This window comes from Lissotriton helveticus, chromosome 1_2, assembly GCF_964261635.1.
Source record: "Lissotriton helveticus chromosome 1_2, aLisHel1.1, whole genome shotgun sequence".
In the NCBI taxonomy this organism is placed as follows: Eukaryota; Metazoa; Chordata; class Amphibia; order Caudata; family Salamandridae; genus Lissotriton; species Lissotriton helveticus.
The window spans coordinates 347,446,155-347,457,497 of record NC_136058.1 but is presented as its reverse complement, the minus strand read 5'-3'; positions in this window follow the sequence as shown (position 1 = coordinate 347,457,497).

Here is an 11,343-nt window from a genome sequence, read left to right as displayed (position 1 = left end):
GAATGCTACAGAGCTCTAGGATTTCGGTTGAGAGTTAGGGCTGAGCTGGTACCATCCTCCTGCTCCTAGTGGGGTTTTTATTTCCTTTACTTTTACCTAATGAATGTACCACTATCCTGTACCATATTACTTTAAATAAATATACTTCATCAACTACCTGGATTCTTGATCATCCTTCACTACAGGAACCTTGAGAGGAGGGCTCTGCCTTCCTCAGACCATGTGCTATGACTTGGCAGTGATGGGTCCAGAGAGGCCTCCTCTGTACGATGACAAGTAGTCAGCCAACTTGGTGAGCAGCATGGGTCCATGCCTACGATGAAGGAGAGTTTCTCTCAGGACAGTCCAAGCCAGTAGGGAAAGCTGTGGCAGCTGGCATTTATGAGGGGTTGGGTGCCTGTGTAAAATAATATTTAAAAAAAACTAAATATAACATACAGAACTCAGCAACGTCCTCACTCCATACCTCTTCTTTCACTGACACAGGAACCAGACGCTTGACCATCCTTGGCCAATCCTGGTGCTGTTTTCACCAGCATGAGAGCAGCGATAGGATTGGTGAGTGCGGTCTCACTCGGCGTTCCACTGAACACTGGAGGTTTTGGCTTGCTGTTTATTTAATTTATTTGAAAAGTGTTATATAGCGCTGGCTAGGCCTGGAGGTATCCGAGCGCTTTACATGAGGTAGGACATTATTTCAGAACATTGTTACATAGTTACATCAGTTTCTGGAGCGTCGCATAACATAGAAAGTGAGACAGTATAACAATAGTTACAAGAGTTACTGAAGCATAGCATAACATAGAAAAAACAGGCAAGGGGGAAAGTACTTCAGGGACGCAGAAAAGGTCAGGCCGGAAAAGGGGAGGTAGACAATGAATCACGGAAACATCATCTTGAAACAGCTGGGTTAGAGATGTTTAAAGTGCGCATGTGTGTCTAACCATCGCAAGACGGCCGGCCAAAAAGACATGTGCACTTTAAACAGTGCATTACCAGCACACCATCCTCCCTCCTGCTGTCACTTAGCAGCGGCCCGCACCCATCCGGATGCGTGCTGCAGCTTATTTTTCATCTCTGGGGCTTTTTAAGTGGGGCGCTGCTCCTCCGCTCAAATAGAGTAGACGTCCTTGTTGTGATGGCAAGAATGGTTTCCAGGGATCCAGTCACAACAGTAATGATTACTGGATTCCAAGTCAGAACCAGCAGACCACCACACCATCACAGTAGTAATCTACTACAGGTGATACTGAGGAGGGATTACAAGTAGGATTGTCTAGGTAAGGACTCATGCCCAGTATATGCTGTCTGCCATCAGTGGGGACTGGTACCAGTGAAAACCCAGGATCACTCAACCGAGTTACTCTGAAATTCTGGGAGCGAGACCCATGTGCTTTCAAGCACAAATATCTGGTGAGCATCAGTTGGAGGCCGCTTCTAGGGCCAAGGGATACTGATGCCTGCAGGACTATATATAAAAGGACTTTCTTAAACCTGAGCATAAACTCCCTGGACCCACAGGCAACATGGCCACAGTAGAGCTTCAGGTGAATGGTAGGACAGCCATGTTTTATGTAGTCAGGAGAGAGAAGTAGGGTGATGGATATATTCTGGGCGGTGATACCACTGTCCCCAGGTTAGTCACAGGACGGGTGCCGCCTGCACTGTGAATACACGTAGCTGCTCTGTGTTTTCACATGAATGCGCTGCCCGGGGGCAGCACAAGGTCGCTGGTGCCCTGGGGGCAGCATATACATCATAATAGGGCGCGTTGAGATTGTTTGCCCCGGCACACCTTTTAAAAGGTGCACCAGGCACAAACAAGTGCTTAATTTAAGCTGAGGCTTTCCGGTGCTCGGCACGGCACCTAATTGTCTGCGCCATACTTAGAACAATCCACCACATGGTGGCGCTGCCCATCTAATTTAGAGATGAGCAGAACAGTTTAGGGCAGGGGTATTCAAACTGTGGGGCGCGACCCCCACGGGGGCCGTGGAGCGATGCAAAGGGGGTCGCGCTTTCACAGTGTCACTTCTGCCCTGGCCTCCAGGGCTTCAGCCCCCATCCTCCCCCATCCTGTGTCTCAGCCCGGGCTGCTGCAGTGCAGCTCGCGCTCCTGGGGCCTCGCTGGGCAGTGTCTGGAGTCTTATCTCAGGCCCAAGTTTTTCACAGGTCTTTAAAGACCATTAGCATATTTACATGCATTTGTTAACTGATTAACAAAGCTTAGTTTTTGTATGGTTCCAGTACCCCCTGGGCCCCCACTCTGCCTATTCCTTACATTTGTAGTTTTACACTTACTGCTGTAGTGTGAGCATGCATTTAATGAAAAGAAATATAGAGTTGGGTTGCCAAAAGAAACATGCCTGCTATGTGTTGTTTAAAGATCCTGCAGAGACCTGCTTTTGACACTAAATTGACTTATAAATAAAAAACGTATGTATTAATTAGTTATGTGACTTTTCTGTCTTTATTCTCTTTAATTATTAGTCATGGATCTTCGAGGCATCCCTAGAACACAATTAAAAGTGCTTTCTATTTATATTTGCTGTTCTAAGTATTCACAGATAAGTGCAAAAAATAATACAGCTGTAGGTGACTGCTTATTTCTGGGCCATCAAAATAATGAGCTAGTAACCCTAATCATTAGACTGGAAGTTTGTTGCAGGATCAGCACATTATTTATTTCCTCCACCCTCGAACCCTGATTAATGCCATTATAGCAATAGTTTAACTCATATCTGAAACCCTACGCTTCAAGTTTCTGGGAATGCACCCTGCTTTCAGACTACTCACTTCTCATTCTCGCCTTCACTTTCACGTTCACCCTGCACTCCCAGTGATCACAATGCACTCACACTGATCACCATGCACTCACAACATTCCCCCGCTCACCCTGCACTCACAGTGATGACAATGCACTCACACTGATCACAATGCACTCACACTGATCACAAAGCACTCACAGTGATCACAATGCACTCACACTGATCACAATGCACTCACACTGATCACAATGCACTCACACTGATCACAAAGCACTCACAGTGATCACAATGCACTCACACTGATCACAATGCACTCACACTGATCACAAAGCACTCACAGTGATCACAATGCACTCACACTGATCACCATGCATTCACATCATTGACCCGCTCACCCTGCTCTCACAATGATCCCTCTGCACTAAAAATTTGCTTGCATTGTTCACTCTGTACCTCACCCTGCAGTCACACGAGCACACTTCTCACCCTGCACTCATGTGACACTTCACTCACCTGTCTCCCCCTCACTGCTCAATCTGTAGCCCACTCAAACAAGGCCATCACTAACCATGCACTAATTCGTCCCACTCTGCACTTACAGCCGAACCCAAATTCATATGGTCACCTCACTCACCCTGCAGTCACTCCTTTTACCCTACTCTCACACATTGCTCACCGTGCAGTCAGATGGGCACTCTTGTCACCCACAGAGTGCAGAAGGTTAAAGTGCCTGGTACAAAGAAGATGTACCATGTACATCACAGAACTGAGTGTGAGTAAACTATGAATAGCGCTATAAAAAAATGAAATGTTTCTCAGACAGGTGCTATAGAGAGATGAGGTGTATTGTGAGGTTCCGTAAAAATTATTACGACGTTTTGGGCATTACCGAATATGGACGAGTTTGGTATCTACGAACCGTAAATGGCGAGTTCGATAAGTGTACGCATTTTTCCCTACACTACCTGATAGGGTTCGCCTAATATTACGTGTTCTTCATCTGAACCCTCGGGTTCCATTTTAGATACGGCATCCATTTTGTTTCTTGCCCTCACGTAGTCAGCGAGCAGGTAACTGTTCGCCCCCTGACCCTCTAGTTCCCAAGCCTTGCGGAAGACGCATATTCCTTTCATGCGTCTTTATGGCCGGAGGAATGACACAGCGAAGGCAGATGGCTCAGCTTGAGGGTAATCTGGTCGTGCCGGTCTATTGTGACAGCCGTGCAGGCGATGGGATCCAGCTCTTTGATCCTACGATCATGCTTCCGATATTACCCCCACACTCTTTTCTCTACACGTGTCTGACTTCCTTGCAGCTGCTCTTGTCTCTTCTTCTTGGTCATTTACAACTCTAATTGGTGTGCCTAATGGTGGGAAGATGTACTTTTACAGTTGGGAACCGGCATTGCTACTGCTTATGTTCCGGGATTCTGAACACATGAAAGCGACCCTTTGAAGTTTACTGTGGGAACTGAATTGTAATCTTTTGTTCGCATGTTGTGCAATGGCAACATTTTGTATAAAAGAGAGCGACCTACATATGCAATTTAAAGCAGACTCGCAGAACCTACATGCCGATGTACTTCTAATGACTCTTGTTTCCCTGCAGTAAATAAACGCTGATCTTTGACGCCGAAGGAAGTGTCCCGTGTCTCTGTCATTGTGCGCCGAAACAGGTATCCCATGAAGGTTATAGGTGTTGTTCCCTGGCACCGCTGGTTCTGTTAAAAGTCCAGTCCTTCAGTTGGCGCCCAACGTGGGGCGACATCAGCGGTACCGGTCCAAAGCCTGACGATCGTGAGGAACTTCGTGTGAAATCTCCGAGGGAAGGTGCACCCCGCTTCATCGATCCTGTTGTCGAAATAAGTGGCCCGAAGATTTTCCCTGCGAAGATTCCCGCCTCCTGACGGCTACGACGGACCGATGCCCTGACTGTCGACCTGTCTTCGACGCCCGGCGCAGACCTTACGTACAAGCGAGACGATAGACGGGCCTTCCTGGTGACGCCATTGAAGTTCTGAGTTAAGTATTTGTGGGTCGCTCCCAGTCCTTAGTGGTTGTTCTAGCTTCTTGATGCTTTGTTGTAGCTTATTAAAGCTTTGTTGTTCTAGCTCATTGAGCTTTGTTGTAGCCTTTTAAGGCTTTGTTGTATTGCATGGTTCCATTGCATTTGTGGTTCTTAGTTGTGGTTCTTAGTATTTTATTTGACAGTTGCAATTGCCAAAAACCGAGGGTTTTGTCTTACACGAAGATTTAGCACTTCGGTAACCCTTGAAGTTTGATACTAGGTTAGTGTGCACGATGCCTAGCCATAGTGGTTTGTTTGGTATCTTCAAATGTTGCGCAATGGATTCCCGGTTGGAGGACTCGTGTCCGATACCTCCAGTTGGAACTCCGATATATGAGCTCTACAGTCGACATGGTGTGGGTCCTATTACATATAATGAATACTGGGTCCGTTACACGAAGAAAGACGGTGTCCTTAGTTGGCCACCGCATGGAAGTTTTGAACTTACGATTTTAGATAATCTTGAAGCTAAATTATTTCAAAAGAAAGCTAGGCCAGCTATGTTTGATTCTTTTCGGCTGTGGCGTAAAGAGGCCAAGCAGAAAGAAATCAAACAGCTTAAAAAGGATCGAAGAGAAGGGTTTGTTCCGATAATGCAAGTTGTACAACAATGTAAGCGAGAAAAAGAAGAAAAAGAAATGGAAGTTTCCACTAGATTACATCATATGAGTGTAGATAAATGTTATCCGGTTTTACCGACTGGTCTAGATAAGAAAGAAGAAGATTCGAAGGAGGATTCCTTGTTAGCGTATTTAATGAAATCGCCACCTCCTTATGCACAGGGTGCTATGGCTCCTGTAGCTCCTCCTGTAGCTCCTCCTGTAGTTCCTCCTGTTGTTTCCAGCGGCTGCGGGTCAGCCCGTTATTAATCCTACGTTTGTCCCACCACCTGTCCTTGTTCCTACTGCCCCTGTACCTGTACCTCCTCAATCTGTTATTTCTGTTACCCCGACTACCTTGTCTGTTTCTACTATGCCTTCCTTCGCTTCTAATGTTGTTGCTCCTGCTCTTCTTTCTTCTTCTCCTTCTGTTCGTAATCGTATCCCTAACACTGTTGCTACCATTTATTCACCGCTTTCTGGTCAGTTATTCCCGTCTGATCTTTCCGAAACTCCTCAGAGACGGAGTCAGATCCCTAGTGGAAGGGAGAAAGAGACGTTAGTGACTATGGCACATAGATGGATAAGACACCCTGCTAACTACACTCCACGTGTGGTCTTCGACACGTTTTCTCAGTTTAATGAGCCTACGCAGAGATTCGTGTTCGAAGAAATGTGTAACTTTTTGAGGGAAGAATGGTATAACGATGATCTAGATAACGTACCGCCCGATATAACTGAACTCCAGAGTCACTTTTCGAACGGTATGATTGTAGGTGGAGATGTACGACATGCCTTGGAACGTTTGTTAGCGTTCAGATCCACAGTGCATTCTCGAGTGTCATTTGATGATGCCACTGAGAATTGGAAAGCGGCTCCTGGTCAGTATCCTATGAGAGAGGTTCCGCCACTTTGGGTGCCTGGTGATCCGCAAGCTAACCCTGCGGTTTTACCGCATTTTCGAAGAGTGTGGATACACCTCCCATGGAAACGGTCGGAAGTTTTGCAAGTGAAGCAATCCTTGCCTGATCCGCGTAAGAATCCGGCTGGTTATTATAAGGAGCTATCCCAATTGGTGGAAGCTTCTGTTATGAACCTTGCCGACATCGACATGTTGTTTGGTAATGTTGTACCACAACCAGTTTGGGCGAAAATTCGTCAAGCAAACCACGCAAATGAGTTAGGTGGTGATTGGGCTGCACTGATAGCGGCTGATGCATTGCAAGTCGGTGGGGCTAAGCCTGAGCAGTTGATCTTGGATTTACCTCAGAAAATCATTACGCTCATGAAAACTCTCATGCCAGCGATGAAGGTGAACTGGGATAAGTTATCAGCTTGTAAGCAAAAGAAAGACGAGAGTGTCTCGGATTTCTTCACAAGGTTTGAGGAAGCGTTTGTCGACCACAGCGGTCAGGACATGGGCGCTGAGGGAGGCCAGCGGTTATTTGTCGACAAGTTCGTGTCGAATTTGTTGCCTGAACTATGCAACAAATTGAAGAATTCAGAAAGTGCATGGGCGGTTTCAACCACTGCACAGATATTAGCAACGGCTCAATACTATGAGAATAGGGAAAAGGAAGAAAGTGATCGTGTAGATAAGAAAACGAAGGAGCTCAAAACTAAGGTTTTGTTGCAGCAAGCGTATCCTCCACGATCAAACCAAAATGATTCACAACAGCAGTATCGACCGCGAGCACAGCCCGATAGGATGCAGCCGCGTTCTGACAACTCTGACTATAGATCTTCACTTGGGTATAATCAGTGCGCATATTGTAGAAGAGAGGGACACATAAAATATGATTGTCCTGCTTTACGGGACCGTCTAAATGGTGTGTCGACACGAGGAAACCGTGGTGGTGGTCCTCAACAGGCATCACGAGGTAGAGGTCGTGGTTCACCCCAAAATCAGATTGATCGCCATCAAAATCAATTAGACACGAATAATTGTTTTGACCAGCGAAATGCGGGGTCAGTTCGATCTGCACAATATAATGTGGACGATTATTACGTAGAACATGAGACTGTTGCAAACGACCATTACTAGGACAGCCACCGACAAAGAGAGGGAGTAGTATCAGTTCCGGTTGATCAGAGTGGACCTTACGTTGCAGTGGCTACATCGGGCGTAGTTGAGCCTTTTTCTGTTAGACACTGGTGCGACGAAAAGTTCCATCATGCATTCGAAACTCCCTGGCGCACCTTTGTCTGGCTTAACGAACGTTTCAGTTGGATTCTCTGGCGCCCCTGTTAGCAACCCCGTCTCTAGTCCTTTGCCCCTTACGATTGGCCCTCGTGAGCTGAAGGCTCCGCTGATTCTATCTACCGGCTGTGGTGAGAATCTTTTGGGTCTGGATTTGTTGAAACGACTATATGCGACTTTGTATTGCTCTCCTGAAGGAGTGGAGCTTACATTAGGTCGGAGAGTGATCTCTCCTATGTACTTGTCGATCGATAAATTCCCACCGGAATTGAGTTCCCTTCCTGTGTCTCTATGGGCCACAGGTCCCAATGATGTGGGTCTGTTAGACATTCCACCTTATGTGATTCAATTGAAACCAAATGTGCGATTACCACGTTTACCTCAATATCGTATCTCTCTTGATGGTGAGCGAGCGCTGTTAGCAATCGTTCATGATCTAATTAAGAAAGGTGTTGTTGAAGAAACTCGTGGAAACGTGTGTAATAGCCCTGTATTGCCTATTTTGAAACGAACTGACCCATCCAAACCTCCTGTGTATCGTTTCGTAATAGATTTGAGCGAAGTAAATAAAATAGTGATTCCACAATTTCCCGTGGTCCCTGATATCACGGCCTTACTAACAATGATTCCGGCCTCTGCCTCCTGGTTCACGGTGATCGATCTAAAGAATGCTTTCTTTAGTATCCCGATTGCTGAGGAAAGCAGAGACCTATTCGGATTCGCATTAGGTGGTCGCAGTTTTAGGCTAAGACGCGCTCCACAGGGCTACTGTGAGAGTCCGTCAATCTACAGTCAAGCACTTAAAAGTCAGCTTGATGCCTTTGTTTTACCGACGGGTGCGGCTTTGATTCAATACGTTGACGACCTTCTAGTGGCAGCTGATACAGAAGCTATTTGCAAAATGGCTACAGTATCATTATTGCATTATCTGCATGACTTACATCACAAAGTATCACCTTCTAAGCTACAATATTGTTGTCAAGAAGTTACCTATTTAGGTCACTTATTGTCAAAAGAAGGGAGAAGGTTGACCCCAGAGAGAATCGCAGCAATTTCCCGAATGACTGTGCCAAAAACCCAGAGAGATGTTCGTGCCTTTTTAGGTATTACGTCCTACTGCAGACAATGGATTCCAAATTTTTCATTGTTGGCGAAACCATTGATAGCCCTTACGTGCAAGGATGTTTCATCTCCTTTGCCTTGGACTGAAGAGTGTCAGAAAGGTTTTTCTGAATTGCGTGATGCGTTGTGTTCGGCTCCTGTGTTGGGTACTCCTGATTACAGTAAGCCGTTTACATTATACGTTCACGAGAGGGATGGCTGTGCGTTGAGTGTTCTGACACAACCTTTTGGCGGCAAACAACGACCATGCGCATATTTTTCCTCGACTTTAGATCCAGTAGCTAGAGCCTTGCCGAGTTGTTTAAGAGCAACAGCGGCAGCTGCGGCGTCCATTCGACAGTCCGCAGGTCTGGTCATGGATAATATGCTTACGGTGATGGTCCCGCATGCAGTTGACACTCTTTTGAACCGAACGAAGACTCAACATTTGACGAGCGCAAGATTGTCTGGATATGAGTTAACGTTACTGGCCAGTCATATACGGATAAAACGATGTAATGTGTTGAATCCAGCAACATTGCTGCCGATCGACACAGAGTCAAGTGGTGAAGCACTACATGACTGTTATCTAAAAACTGAGGAGGAAACAAAGGGTCGTATTGACCTAAAAGATACTCCATTGGTAGATCCCGATGGTACTTTGTATGTGGATGGTTCCTGTTTTAAGTTGCCGAATGGTGATGTGACGACTGCGTATGCTGTAGTAACATTGAGTACGGTTGTAGAAAGCGCAAGATTGAGTCAGAATTCGTCTCAGGCTGCTGAGCTGATCGCATTGACAAGAGCGTGTGTGTTGTCTAAAGATAAACGGGTGAATGTGTTTACAGATAGCCAGTATGCGTTTGGTGTGGCGCATAGTTTTGGGCGATTGTGGAGAGAAAGAGGATTCCTTACGTCACATGGCACAAAGATTCAGCATGGTCAGCTTGTGAATGACCTTTTAGATGCACTCACATTGCCTAAACAGGTGGCCGTAATCAAATGTAGTGCACATCAGAAAGTAACGGATGACGTGGGTCGTGGTAATGCGTTTGCGGATGAGACGGCTAAAGAGACAGCTAAAGATTTGACGAATCAAATGTATGTTACGAGTTCAGTGAGATGGCCAACAGAGACTAGTATGTGTGAAGACACGATTGAGAGTGTGAAGGGAATACAGAATGAAGCCACTGAGACGGAAAGGTCTAAATGGAAAGAGAGTATGGGAAGGCTGGATGAGAACGGATGTTGGGTTGATTTGTCAGAGAAACAGAGATGGATGTTACCGGATGCATATGTGCTCGCTGTCGTTACAATGGCTCATGGTAATAATAATAATAATCCACATTTGTATAGCGCACAATCACCCGTTAGGGTCTCTAGGCGCTGGGGGCCATCGGGAAGATTAAGCAAGCTATTGCCCAGAGTCGCATGGTGCTGGGCTAACCTGCCGCCGGAGCCGGGGATCGAACCGTGATCCCCAGATTCCAGCGTCAGTCGCCCTGGCCGCGGCGCCACACCTCTCCCTGGTACAGCACACATAAGCACGAAAGGCATATGCAAGTTCTTGTCTCATGTATGGAAGAATGATGGGATTACTAAGTGTGCAGAGATAGTGGTTAAGAATTGTATGGTGTGTTTGATGCACAATCCCGGTAAGGGCACTCCCACTCCACCTGGCCATTTTGCCCCTCCTACTTACCCTTTCGAAGTTATCCAGTTGGACTTCATCCACATGGAGAGATGTAACAACTTGAAATACGTGTTGGTTGTGGTATGTGCATTTTCCAGATGGATTGAGGCTTACCCCCTTAAGGATAATACTGCTTTATCCACGGCAAAAATTTTGCTCAAGGACTATTTTCCCCGATATGGAATGCCTCGGATTGTATGGTCGGACAACGGAAGTGAGTTCGTGGGAAGTGTGATGAAGAGTGTGTGTCGTGGCCTCGGTATAAATCAAAAATTTCATAGTGCAAATCATCCACAATCAGCGGGCTTGGTGGAAGGATACAATGGCACCCTAAAACTAAAATTGGCTAAAATTCAGGCAACAACTGGTTTATCATGGCCCGACGCTTTGCCTCTAGCTCTCCTATCGACCAGGGCAACTGTACACTCACGAGTAGGGCTTAGCCCATACGAGATTGTGTTTGGTCGTCCTGCTAATATATGGGGAGTCCCAAGGCCTAAGGAGTTTGATAGAATCGAATATCCAATGTTGATTGATTATCTTCATGATCTGACTGCTAAATTGAGTTTGATTCATCAACAGGTCTTTGAGGCTCTGCCGTCACGAACAGAGGGTCCTGGTCATCGGCTCCAACCAGGGGACTGGCTCCTTGTCTGCAATTTTGGACGAAAACGGAACCTTGAGCCGAGATACGTGGGACCATACCAGGTGCAACTAGCAACGAGGACGGCAGTTCGACTGGAAGGACGGAAGCACTGGGTACACGCTACCCACACCAAAAGAGTCCCGCTTCCTTTGCCGTCGGACACCTGGATGAGAAGAGGTTTTACTTCATCTGAAACCGACGTTCCACAACGTTTTGTCCCATTCAGCGAAGCTCAGCTTGTATCTGACTCCCTTGTTGATCCCCCTCAA